The sequence below is a fragment of the Serinus canaria genome, chromosome 4A (assembly GCF_022539315.1).
Source record: "Serinus canaria isolate serCan28SL12 chromosome 4A, serCan2020, whole genome shotgun sequence".
Lineage (NCBI taxonomy): Eukaryota > Metazoa > Chordata > Aves > Passeriformes > Fringillidae > Serinus > Serinus canaria.
In genome coordinates, this window is record NC_066318.1 from 3,102,436 (window position 1) to 3,116,079 (window position 13,644).

Sequence of the window (13,644 nt, forward strand, 5' to 3'; positions counted from 1 at the left end):
CCTTAAATACGCCTCGAGCTTGCTGGAGGCAAACAACTCCTGCAGACCATCCTGCTCCTTGTCTACTTTTTGTTCATTCATTAGGAAAAGTCTTCCATCTCATGCCTTACCTACCTCAGTCTTCCTCCAGCTCTGAGAGCACTTTTCAGTCACTTTGAGAGCCCATCTGCCAAATGTGCTCTGACTCAGCCTCTCCCCTCACCCCTGCCTGTGCACGGCCACACCTGCACCTGCCTCCCCTGCACAGAAATGGGGTTTGCTTCATCTTGCCCTAAACCCCTGCTCTTGTGTGTCCTTTGCCTGTAGGTTTGCTGTGCTTAACAGGATTACCAGCTGTCACTAAATTCATGAGCAGTTCATAAATCCAACTGAATTCTTTGGACAGCTGTTCATCTGGGCATAAACACGTTAATTCTAACAGCCACATTAGTTCTACAAGTTTATTTGTTTGGTGGTGGTTTTTTAGCTTTCACTCTGTATAATTACTTCTGACACTCTCCCATCAAATAACTTTTGGTTGTTGAGAGTTTTCATACTTTGTTTGTTTTAAGCCAAGCCACTAAAATTTTTTTCGCAGCAGATGCTGTAACACGATGGACAGGCTGTCATAAACAGATGGACTTGCTCTAAATCCAACCTCCAAAAAAACCATCCCATCAGGGATGAAGAGCTGGTTACCTGGGGGAAGCAGTCAATACTCAGCACACCTTCCCCAGGGGTTGCTCAGCAGATCCTCTGGGCAAATTCCAAACCAGAAGCCATGGCTGTGCCAATAAGAGAGGGAAACAGAGGCAGTGTTTTACCCAAAATGCAGCAATCAGCTCATCTCCAGGCACAAGCTGTCCCTGCTGTGGGATACTGATGTGGCAGCAGACACAGCATGGAGAGGAGGAAGGATAGCAGGGGCAGGAGGCAGCAGGTGAGGATTGGGATCACGAGTCAGAGAATGGCTCAGAGGAGGATCATGGAGCCAGGGAGAATTGTCTCTGTCTCCTGTGCCTATAAATCCAAAGGCAGGGAGATGTGCTAATCTATATTCTGTGCACAGAAGGCTTCCTCTGTGCTGAGGGAAACGGGGCAGGTTTCAGTTCTATTGACTCACCAGCCTTTAAGTGAGCTTCTAAAGCACTTTCCTTCCCCTCCTTCCTGAGGGCTGCTCTGTTTCATGGCTCACCAGACCAAGAATGACTGCCTGGTATCACCCCTGGCAGACAGCACAGCTAACTACTGACCACAGCAGAGCTCAACAACCTCCTGGTTCTGCCTCCAAAGTCACTCCTTTTGGATTCCTGGAGATTCTAGCAACCTGGATAGAAAGCATCCACATGTTTCTCTGTTTCTCTGGATTTATGGGTGCCCTGAACATCTCCAACTCTGATCTACTTTAACAGAAGCATCTGAAATAAATTGTTGTGTTATTAAGTGTTGTTAACTTCTCTGTGATTATTTATCCCTTTCTATAAAATATACTACAAGTACATAAAGTAGAAAAACATATCATTATTAACTCAATTCAGACATGTGATCATCAACCTGCCTCTGGATGCCACTGTTGTGAGAGCTGAAAACACTTTAGGGAAGAAAAAGGTGAAAAAAACAAAATACTGAAAAAAACCCCACCAGTTCTCTATAGACTTAAGATGTAGAACATTCTAAACTCTTAGATTAAAAAGTATTTGTTACATTCTTCCCTTTGGTTCCACCTCCAGAGAGGTTCTGTGGAGAGGGTGGGTATCTGAAAAGAGCTCTGTAAATTGCCTGCATCGAGCCAAGCAAACAGCTGCCCTGTAAAAACATTCCTCAGGAATTTCCCAGGCATTATCTGAAAGAGATGGCACAGAAAAGAGCAAGTGGACTTTCCATTATTCCAATGCATTTACTGTGTTCTGATGGACTGCTGTGATAAGGAAAGGAGGCACAAATCAATTTGGATTTTACATTCCATTTAATTGCATCTACATTGGAGTGTGCTGGGGCTTTGTGTGCAATCTGGGAGCTGCCATCAGCACAGCAAAGCTGCTGGTGTCACTTGCACCACCACTACCAACCCCATACATCTTTGAATCTGGGAATCAGAGAGAATTCCTGGTTGAAGATTGCTAGGCTTGAATCAAGATCCACTAAAGCCTTTTTTTTCTAATCTGCCAGAAGAAATGGCTTAGAGCTGGCAGAATTCTTCCCATATAACTTCTCTGGTTAATGCAGAGATGAAGTAAACCCACTGCACCAGTGCAGAATAAATTTTCCAGCACTGCAGGCTTGCCTGCCACTCTAGTTATGCTTTGTTTTACTCTCCAGGAAGCAAAGCAATGCAGAATCTCCTGGTTTTCCAGCAAGGGATCTGGCAGCCATCTGCACAGCTCCAGAGCTCAGCGTGACTCATCCATGGGAGTTCCATAACTCAGGAGATGTTTCAGGCTTGTTCCACCCTCTGGGGTAAGAGGTGAAAAGCTGTCTCAGCACCAGGGGCTGCTCAGAGCACTGAGCTCTCTGAAAAAGGAGATTTTGGCAGGGATGTGGGTCCCAACAGAGCCAGGGGACTGCAGTCCAGCAGGGCTCAGCTCCAGGGGCACCAGGCTGCTTAAAGAATTGCCATAATTTGCTGTGAGCTCTCCTAGAGCACTCCTTGCCATCTCTGTGCCTGAGGTGGAAGTGTCCTGGGAGGTTTTGTGTGTTTTATGGCCTGTGTGGAGTCGAGGTTCATCCCTAACTCTGCAGATCCCTGAAAATTTAAAGCAAACTTTCAGAGGTAAGCAGTGATAAGGATCATTCCTGCCTGTTCCCAGACACTCTTTTAGGCATCTCAACAGGATAAAATGCAGAGTGGAGTGACTGTGTTCCAAAAGTTTGAGTGATCCATGCATGGTAAAGGATGGAGCAAATTCAGAAGGGAATTCTGGAAAGCCTCCACGTGGGGCATGAGAGAGGGAACACTGTCACTAAGATAACTGCTGGAGCCTCCAGAAGCAACTTCAGCCTTTGATGCCCACCAGGACTTCCAGGCCTGCAGCAGAGGTGAGCCAGCTGTAATTACTGTGCTGCTGTCAGCCCACAGTCTCATAACTCCTGTTTTAAGCCAACATTTCATCTTCCAACCACCGAGAACATAATTTTCTACCTCTCATCAGCTCACAAATCTTCTACAGCAGAAGAACCTTCCCCTAAATCCCACCATGGCACACTCTAAAATATCCCTGGGTGACTGATTTTGTCAAGTCCAATCATCCTGGATGAGAGAGCTGAGATTTCCATCAGCTCAGGCGTGGGCTCTCCCCACTCCACAGCACCATTTATAAGGGCATTGTGTTTACTGCAAAGGCTTGGTGATTAAATCACCTTTTTCAAGACAATTTCCAGCTTTGCCACGGAGACTCCCTAATCAGTGACCCATATAATTACTGTTCCATGTAGACTGAATCTGAGAACTCTTCATTAATGCTCCAAACATTTGGATATCAGTGTTTAAATACCCACAATCATAAATATTGCCAGGAGTGAAATTTCCCAATAGGTTTTGTTGGACATAGTGTCCCAAAAGATTCAGAAATACAAAAGCATTAAAGTTAGAGGAGCAGAGAGGAAAAATTGGAGGGGCTTTTTATAGGGCTTGATTTCTACTGGGGACTTGAGGGATAACAAAAGAGTGACACCCAAATGATCTCTGATCACTGGAATGTTGGCTGTTCTTGCTTCAGTGTTTTCTGAGGAAAGGAACATTTTGTAACCTATGAAAAGTAGAATACTCAAATGATTCCAGGACAAAAATATATAGACATAAGAAAGTCAATGACAAAAAAATCTAAAGCCTCCAAGTCTCTTTTTCCCCTCCTTGGACAGATAATTTCAATTTCAGCTCCCTTTGCTGAGCCCTGGAGACAGAATGGTCAATGTGAGAGGCCAAAGTGACAGGCCACAGCACTCTGCCTTTCATCTGAGGTCACTGCTTTTGAAAAACCAAACACATTCTTATGTCGACAGGAAATAACATAAAAATGGTAAAAGCTTTATGAGAGATGTGTCTCTTTCATGTATTTTTTCCCTAACTTAGAATCTCAGTAAAAGAAAGAGCAGCCACACAAAACAACTGTAAACTTCTCAGCACTGCTCAAACACCTGGCAATCACATTTGTCCATTTTTATCACACTAACAACTCACTCACCCCTGGGGCCAGCATTCATTTTTATCTGTACCTAAATAAGATTTTAATTGGAGAAATAAAGCCTCTGCCTTGGACTGCTCATGCTGTGCAAGATTATCAACTGTTTTTTGGTTGTTTTTTTTTAAGGCAATGGGGACCTCACCCCATAAATTCCTCAATGTTCAGCCTGAGATCATTTGCCTGTTTGATGTGATCTCCAGAAGAAATGATGGGACTTCCAGCACCCCAAACATTCCTCAGCTCACAGGAACGGAAACAAAGCACACAGAAGCACATTCCCAAGGGATAAAACCACATTAACTGTGGTCACACAAACAGGGCAGCAGGGAGCGTGGAGCCAAGCTGATCAACTGCACCTTCAAGCTCTCCACACAAGCTCAGGGACATCATCAACACATCTTAAAAAACCCCACACAACCTGCCTGGCACAGCCTGGAGCTGGAGGAGCTTCAGCAGAACCATTATTTCAGCTTATTGGCTTGGTCTTGCAGCTTTCATGTGTACAAAGTAATAATACAATGCCATCAAGTGCACCTCTAATATGCCTTGCAATTATGGTACCAAGCACTAATTACCCTATTATTGCTCATTTTTATGATGAGAATTTCACTTTTTTTTTTCCTTCTTAGTTCATGGGAATAGGAAATCTCACAGAAAACCATGGCTGTAAATTTTAATTGCTGAGCCTTAATCACAAAAAATAGTGAGAGAGGGAATTAGTCAAATACAGAGGAGCAGAAAAAAATTACTTCTATCTGTGCAGTTTGTCATAATGACATCTGGGACTGTCAGGACTGACAGCTGAGATTCTACAGGATGAAACTTTGGAAAATGTGTACATTCTTTAGCTTGAGCTGAGCTTAACAAATTTTCTGTGCTTTTCTGAAGTCCTTGCAGCAGGTTGTAAGAGAAGAATCCTCCTCCCTCAACCAGGTGAAAATTTTCATGGTGAAGGTTCTCCCTCCATTAATTTAATGGGTGATAAAGAATAATCAGAATCAGTTCCATAAAGAATCAGTCTCAACTATCAAACATGGGTTTTACCAGATAATATTGGCCTAAATTTGACATTCAAAATAAAAAGTAACTGAGGTATTTTGGTATTCAAAGAAGAAAGCATATTTATACAAGAAACTGCTCCATTTGACAGAGTTTTAATTCATTTGACAACACTTTTGAAATACAATTTTATTTTTTCTATTTTTAATTTAGTGAGCTGCTTTGTGTGAACCCCAAACCCTGAATTTTATTGTAGTTACAGAAAGGTGGGTCTGCACCCAGTGTTTCTGGGCAGCATGCCACTTCATCCTTTGTCTTTGATAAATTCTAGACTAGACCAAAATTCATTTTAGAACCATGCACAATATTAAGCAATATTTTTAACCTCTAACATTAACAAGAGTAACTTATTTTTTTTCACATTTTCTAAAAACGCAAGAGCAATTTTAATTTAAAGTGCCTTTCCTGCAAACTATCAATTTGCTTTTCTCACAAGGATTTTTTTTTTAGGAGACATCTCCGAGGTACAGTTGAGAATTTCCTGTTTCCAAGGACTTCTTTAATTCAGAGCAGATTGAAAATTTCAGGAGGAAAATAAAACAACCAACAACAACAAAAACCAATGGAAAACCCCCGTGGTTTAAGGAGGAACCAATAAACAGAGCTAGAAAGGTATAAAGTCAAGCAGCACAGAGATTCCTGCTGTTCCTGGGAGAGAGAAGCTCTCCAGATGTTGGCACTGAAGGCAGTGCAGATGTTTTAGATGGATTTAGATGGATTTTGTGCCCCTTCAAGAGGAGCAATGCAGCGTTTCCCAGGAGTGCTGCCCCACGAGCAGAGCTCCCAGCTCAGGATGCCATCAGTGCCTGCCCTCCCCACACAGCACAGCACCTCCAGAATTCCCAACCTTTTACTGACCCCTCTCAAGCCTCAAAAGCCTCACTAGAAGCAAACTGCTTCCTCAGTACTCATTCAACCTTTATTGCATCAACTGGGTGCTTGTTTGTTTGTTTTTTTTTCCTTTTCTTTAATGAGCTGAATTTGGAGACACAGAAAGTCTTGCTCTGTTAGCAGATTTTATTTTGCTAATACATTTTATAGGTAAGGTGTGATTAACAGCTGGAACAGTTCTACATAAAGCTGCTAAAAATTTGCAAACTAATATTAGTATTATAACCACAATATTCAGGGCAAAAATGCTTTGAGGAATTATTTTAGTTCATTGCCTCACAAAATGCCTTGGGTTTTTTTAAGGTTCTTACACTGCAAAAGCAAAATAAAAAGACTTATGCATCTCAATGTTTTTCTCTATTAAAATCATAAAGAGGTATGTTGGTTTTATTAGCAGAATCATGGAATGGGTTGGAAGGAACCTTGAAATTCATCCCATTCCACCCCCTGCCATAGCAGGAACACCTCCCACTGTCCCAGGCTGCTCCAAGCCCTGTCCAGCCTGGCCTTGGGCACTGCCAGGGATCCAGGGGCTGCTCTGGGCACCTGTGCCAGGGCCTGCCCACCCAGTGAAGTTTATCCCCTTTCAAAGAATAGAATATATGACATTTTTGTTAATTTTAAAAAATTATCTTCCAGTACACAAAAGGGATATTTACCACTTCCTTGTCCTGTGAAACATTCTACACATGAAGAACAAATACTGGAAGGAGGAGGGAGGTCAGAGATGAGACAGCAGCACTTGCTGGTGAAGCCTGAGCTGCAAATCTTTATCTGGGCTGCTGCTGTGCAGAGTTTCCCCTGTGTATCTGGAATCCTTTACTCTCCCTTACTGCTTTTTCTATGCATATTTGCATTGCAACTGTTCAAGCCACTGAGGCTGAAGTCCTGTGTCCTTTGTAGACACTGCCATCTATTAAATTCCATCTTTTGTAATGCTTCCAGTTTACTCATGAGACAAACTCTTGATGGGAGCTGCTACACAACCCTAAAATGAAATTTATTTCCAACTACTGGGATGAGGGATGAATTGAAATCCAGATGTACTGAAGTGCAACTGAAGTTTGCTAGCCAAAGTGATCAAAAAGTTCTTTTTATTAATTCCTAGATTACTTTTGTGATATTTCTAACCCAGCTCAGCACTATTTTTTTTCCATTTAGCTCATAAGAATTCTATATAATAATAAAAATACATTATTAAGCTGGATTAGGATCTACTTTGAGCTTTCATTTAACCTTCTGCGTTTCTTCTGCTTCTCCATTGCACAAATTTAAGAGTAAGCCAAAAGCTTAGTTCCAAAGTTGCTAGTCCCATAATTCTACATCACAGCAAGACAGAAATCACACGAAAATCAGAAGAAAAAACTCAAAAGAACTGATCAGAAGGACCAGAGGTTCCCAACCTGGCAGTATTTTACATTACAGGACATTAATAATGTGTCACAGCTGAAGTGGAGGTGGAGAATTCAGGAGTGTCGATAACATCATTTCCACCCCAGAGCAGGCAACCTCAGCCACCCTCCCTGGGCTTGTGCAGCCAGGAGGGGTCAAGGATTTGAGCTCTTACCAACAGAGAAACAGCCTGCAAACACTCCTATTTCCTCCTCTGCATGGGCAATCCCAGCTGAGAGGGTGAGGGAATTCTTCTCTTGTGAAAATACCCATTGTATCAAATATTTCCCCTTCTCTTTTCTCTCACAGCCAACACACTTTCCAGTTAAGGCCTTGCCATCTAAAGATAGATCTCCTTGAACTACAAGTTGTTAGAAGAGTACAATCTGCCTTGTTCTTCCTCTTTCAAGGGATCCAGAGAAGGTGTGAAAACCTTTTGGAATGTCATTGTTGTAAAGGAGGCCACAGAGGGGCACCTCCCACCTGTGGAAACTGATTCCACCACGTGTGGGGGTGTGACACCTTTGGAACTGAGAGGGACAAGACTTGGAGGACTGGGTTTAGTTTTGTCCCTCCTGTATAGAATATAAATGAGATATTCTCTATATCCTTGTGTGGAATGCCAGCCCTCTTCAGGGGCCACTCCTGAGCCTGTGAGCTCTCCCAGCTCAGCTCCTGCCTGAGCTCTGCCAAAACCATCACCTCAATCCTGCTCTGGCTGTGCTGCAGCCCTCCCACCTGGAGGACAGGAACACCAACAAATTCCCTACAGAAATGCCACATTACCAAATCACTGCATGAAATCTCAAAATCAAATCCAGCCCATCTCATGGCTACTTTGTGTAGTGCTGCTTTCAGTCTGATGGTTAAAGCCTGCAGGGTCAGAATGGGAAATGTTCTATCTCCCTTCTCTGCAGACAGCATGGAGTTTTACTCCTACTAATTTCCAGATATTTATACTGCATTTACAAAAAGGGAAAAAAAAAAAACAACAACACAAAACAAAACCCCCCATGCAATAAGTGCCTGGGCTTCAACAGACCACAGTCCAATTTCAAACTCTATGAATATCAATGCAATTTCTACCTACCTTAATTCAAAATGATTTTATTGGGTCAGTGGAATTCCAGTCATTTACATCAAGTATAAAATGCTGGGGGACAAAATTGGGGAAGAGCTGTGCAGACCTTCAGGCCAGGACTTGGCTGATCCCTGTGGGTCCCTTCCAGCTCAGGATATTCTAAGCAGACACATCAAGCTGAACATGGCCTCACTGCACTTTGACAAGGAAGAGTTGAAATTCAGTTATTTTATCATTCTTACTCTTCACTGGAGTAAAATATGGATGGCTCACGTTAGAAATTGTTGGGCTAAAAACTGGAATAAATTGGAATAATCCCTTTCCACTGTCTTGGTTCTAACATGGCACGTGGAGGATCAACACAACGTGGAATGCTGGATATAAAAAGTGAGGCAAATGTAAAACACTTCTTCCACCAGAATAAGCCAGAGCTGTTGTTGTGCTGAACAGCTCCAGCAGTCATGGTGGCTTCTCCTGTTATCTGATGCCATAGCAACAATAATCCATTTTCAGACTCAAAGTAAGGTAATATATTATCATGACAGCTGCGTTAGACTGCCTCTCCTTTGCTCTTGACTTTACACAACAATGTTAAGATGTTTTTTAACCAAGTTTTCAAGTTGAAAATAACATGGTGTCAAAATATTTTCTCTGAACCAATCAGCACTATTGAAAAACATCACTGAGCTTTGCATTTCCATGACAACTCATCTCAAATGTTACAAAGCTGCACCAAATTTCCTTACGAAGAAAGGTTCTTACAAGAAAAATTGATTCATGTAAACTACTATACCTTAAAAACCCACATATGTTTTGTATGTTCATGAGAAAACTGCATTGGGGATGTTTAGGTTTTCCAGAATTGTGTTTCTGGTGGGAACTTTTCATAAATGGCAGGGGCAATTTCTCTCTTTTAATAAAATATAGATTCAGCTGTGAATTGTTGATTACAAAGTAGATGCAAAAACTACACACATAAGAATGTGAAAAAGGAGAAATTATTTCCACCAAACAGAGCAGGGCAGATTTTGGCTTGAACTGACAGCTATACAATTAAAATGAAAAAAAATAAAATCCCAAAACAATCCTTCTCTAGTTTCCCTGTATTTTTCCCCTGGGGAACCACCATCAACAGCTGAGAAACCCAAAATCCTTGCTTCTTCTAAAGATAGATCATCTAGTGATCCCAATGATTTGTGTTTAAGGAAAATAATCCCTTTAATATACTGGCAGAGATGTCTTATCAAACACAGTCTGCTATGGGATTAACAATTTATTATCAAATCTAAAATCACTCAGATTAGTGACACAGTGTGATTAGCGTGGAATAAACATCACAAAGTATTATAAACATACCAGTAAATTTCATTTGTAGTGGATTTTCAGATAACCAATTACAATTTCCAATCCATTTACAATGGATTACTGTGTACTTTAAAGAGGTCTTTTATTAACAGTTGGATGGGGGAAAAATATTGGTTTTCCAGTACTATTTCACCTACCCTGTTATTGCAAACTCATAAAGCACAGACTAAAATAAGAATAAAAATACTTAAATTAGGTATCCTTTGAAAATTAACTTGAACTTCTAATAGAGCAGTACCACCCTTTTCCAGTAACTGCTATCTGCATGCTCAGGGACTGTGGGAAGTGCAGAAGGAATCAGAAAATCCTGCACAGAATGAAGTGGAAAATCAACGACTTAGGATAATGATTACTTTTTAGTTAGTTAGAGAATTTTCTTCTAATTCAACTTTCCAGAGATGGGACTTTCTTTAGCTTAAAGAAAAATAATAATTTTGATGGTGCTGACAAATGGGTTCAAAGTCGGACACAATCTCAGTTTTAATTGGTTGACATAACCCAGACTGGGACTTTTTTACAATGTGGAGATCAAATCAAAAATAGATGTCAGAGAGTTGCTACATATTTGATTCTTTATTAATAGACCTTATTACATCTGCCATTTTTGTCCACTATAAACATTAAGGAAGAGTATTTTTCATGACTAAAACAGAATGAGAAAACCCTGAATTTGTGAGCTTTATCCAGAGGTTCATTTCATGAGTGGAATTGCTTTGAGTGCAGCAATCAATCTTTCAGAGAGTGCCTCTAGAAAGTGATGGTTACATTTCCCTCTGGCTAGGGAGGAAACTGGGAAACATTGCTGGAAACCCTGCTAACGATCCCAAATGATTTCTGTGGAAATCATTACAGGAAGAGAGATTCCCAAACATTTTCCAGTGATTTGACAAGCTCCAGTGAAAGACAATTCTATGGCACAGAACATGATTCCAGTGAGCCCGCTGTGATCAATCTAAATAAAGAATGAAATGCACAATGCTCCTCTGAGTTGATTTCACTACATCTGGCAGTAATCCTCCCAGTCTCCTGGACTGACTCTGAAAACTGCAGCCCACTTTTTTCAGAGTGACACATCCCCAGCCCCACACCAGTCCTGGCACACAGCACTCATCATTAAACATCTTCCAGAGAGTGACGTTCAGCCCTCGTCACAAACCACCAGACAAGACACGCTCAGGTTCTATCTGGGGGATGGAAAATAGCAACAACCTGCCCAGAGAAGGAGGAATTCTGAGGAAATGGATTGTTTTCAGAGGATAAAAGGAAGAATGTGCTGTTCTACCTTGGTTTGGCATTAACTTGACTGCTGAACTGGCCTGGCTGACAGATGAACATCAGGCACTCACTCTTGGCAAATTCTGATAAGATTATTAAGAAATTGTATTAATTTCCTTCTAGCTAAGACTTTTGGTCCACAAACAGTTAATTATTTACCAAGTAATTAACACCAAAGCAGTGAGTTAGCTCACTATAACCAGCTGTGCTGCACAGCTAAAAGAAACCCCAGCCCACTTTTTCACACACCAGCAGCATCCCAGAGCAGTGAAATTCAACACTCCCAGAGCTGACAGAATTGCAGTTTGAAAGTTTTGCCTTTTTCCCCACTCTGCCCAAGCCCAATGAGCATGGCTTTTCATTGCTGAGATGCAAAAGCAACCACACTCACATTTCTACACACAAGAAATCAGCCCAGAATCAACAACAACCTGTCAGGAGGATTTCCTGTCTCACTCCCATGGTATAACACAGTTTCCATTTTGGGGTTTGAAAGGATGGCCAATAGCTTCTAAAAAACTGTTTTAAGAAACCACAATAGTCTGGGATTTAAAAAACAAAACAAACAAAATAGAAAAAGCTTTTAATTCCAAAAGTCTATCACAAGTTAAGAAAACAAAAATTAATTTTCTGATACCTCCTAACATCTGAGATTCTTTTGGAGCATTTTCTTTTTTTTTATTTGAGAATTAAGCTGAAGTTTTCCCAACGTATTTCAATCCTTTAATTTGGTTTACCAGGTTAATGATTTCAACAACAAAAATGTCATCCTCCTGAACCTCCTATGGCAACATGGCACCTACTCCCTGCCCGTGCTGCCAAGAACAAATGTGTTGTTGTGTTTATTAATGCTACCTGAAGCAATCTGTTGGCCCCAGTGCCTCCAGCAAGTGGGCATGCCAAATTCACCAGAGTAATAATTATTTTAATGCATTCTCTTGTTTGGATCTCCATTTCAGTAACTGCCTCCCCTCAAAATCTAATAGAAGAATTTAACTCCCTTCCTAGCTGAATATTATTAGAAAGAAATTAAATTAATTGAAAGAAGGCAAATTCTTATAGTTCTTTCTCCACCTTTTCAGCAAGATACAGAAGCAAAGAATAAACTTTATTGAGGCTCTTTTAAAAGCAGATCATTAAACTACTCCATTCCTCAAATGCCCCATCTGTGCCCTTGCCAAGCCACTAAGACAAATTAAAGAGGGAGGTGCACATTTTCTAGGAGACACTTTAATATATTCTCATGTTTGCCCTACATAAGACTTTAAGCACCTTCTCACAATTGCTCTTTGAGAGAGAGCAGGACAGAAGGAAGGGCTGGGGTTTGGGTTTTGTTTGGTTTTTTCCTTCCACAAACAGCACTGCAAACTTTTTTCACCATTTTGGCCAGACAGTCTGGTCTCTACCCTCCCCCATCTAGGATTATGTTTCTAATATAATAATTAATTGCCAGATTTACAACCACACACATAAAATACAAAGCCAGATGCCCCCTAAAGATTTGATCCAGGGTTGCATTGGCTGCTGCCTGCTGTCCAGGTTTGTGCTTGGAAGGAGCTCCCACCCCAGAGCCTGCTCCATGCCATCCCCTCAGAGCTGCCTCTGGAGCTCGTGGAGCACAGATGGAATTCTGCAGAGACCTGGAAGCACACATGGAATAAGCTGAAATGAGCTTAATGCAGAAACAAATGTTTGGCAGGGCAAGATAATGACTGTGTAGCTTTTTGTGCAAATTAAGCACTTCTCAGGGTTGATTAGGGCTGCATTGGTAGAGAATTCCTAAAGACTTTCATGAATAAAAACCACTGGCTGGACTTTGGTCTAGGCTAATCACAAAAGCAGAGGCAGGAAAACTTCTGCAATATCCTGTGTTAGACATCTTCAACATTTTAAACTCAAAATAATCTTAATCCTACATGCAGAATAGGACCCACACTAAAGCCACTCTTTTTTCTGCCTTTCTCAGGCCTACAAATGCAGCCAAGCAATTGAGAGAAAACAGCTTCAATTAGAGCAATTTTTAGAGGTGAGGTATAAATCTCTGGAACCAGGAGTTTATAATCACAACACCCACACAAGTGTGACACAGCTCCACGAAGGGGAATCAGTAAGTCACATTCTATAAATCAGAAATTTGGAATGTAGATCTCAGCACTTATTCATAAATCAGCAAAACTGATCAACAGTAGGAACAGTGTTTTGGCAGCAAATCACACTTGGCAAAGATAATCCCACGGGTTAATTTGCTTAAATTTTGTTTTTAAGACTTTATTTTAGGGGTTCTCCCTGTGAGCCCCCCAGACAGACCCAAGATCCCAGAGAGAGATCCCAGCAGAGAGCTCTGCCTGCCCAGGGAGGGTGTGGGGATGGTTCTGTCACTGACATTGCTGCCACAGTTTGTAACCAAAATAAACCCCTGAA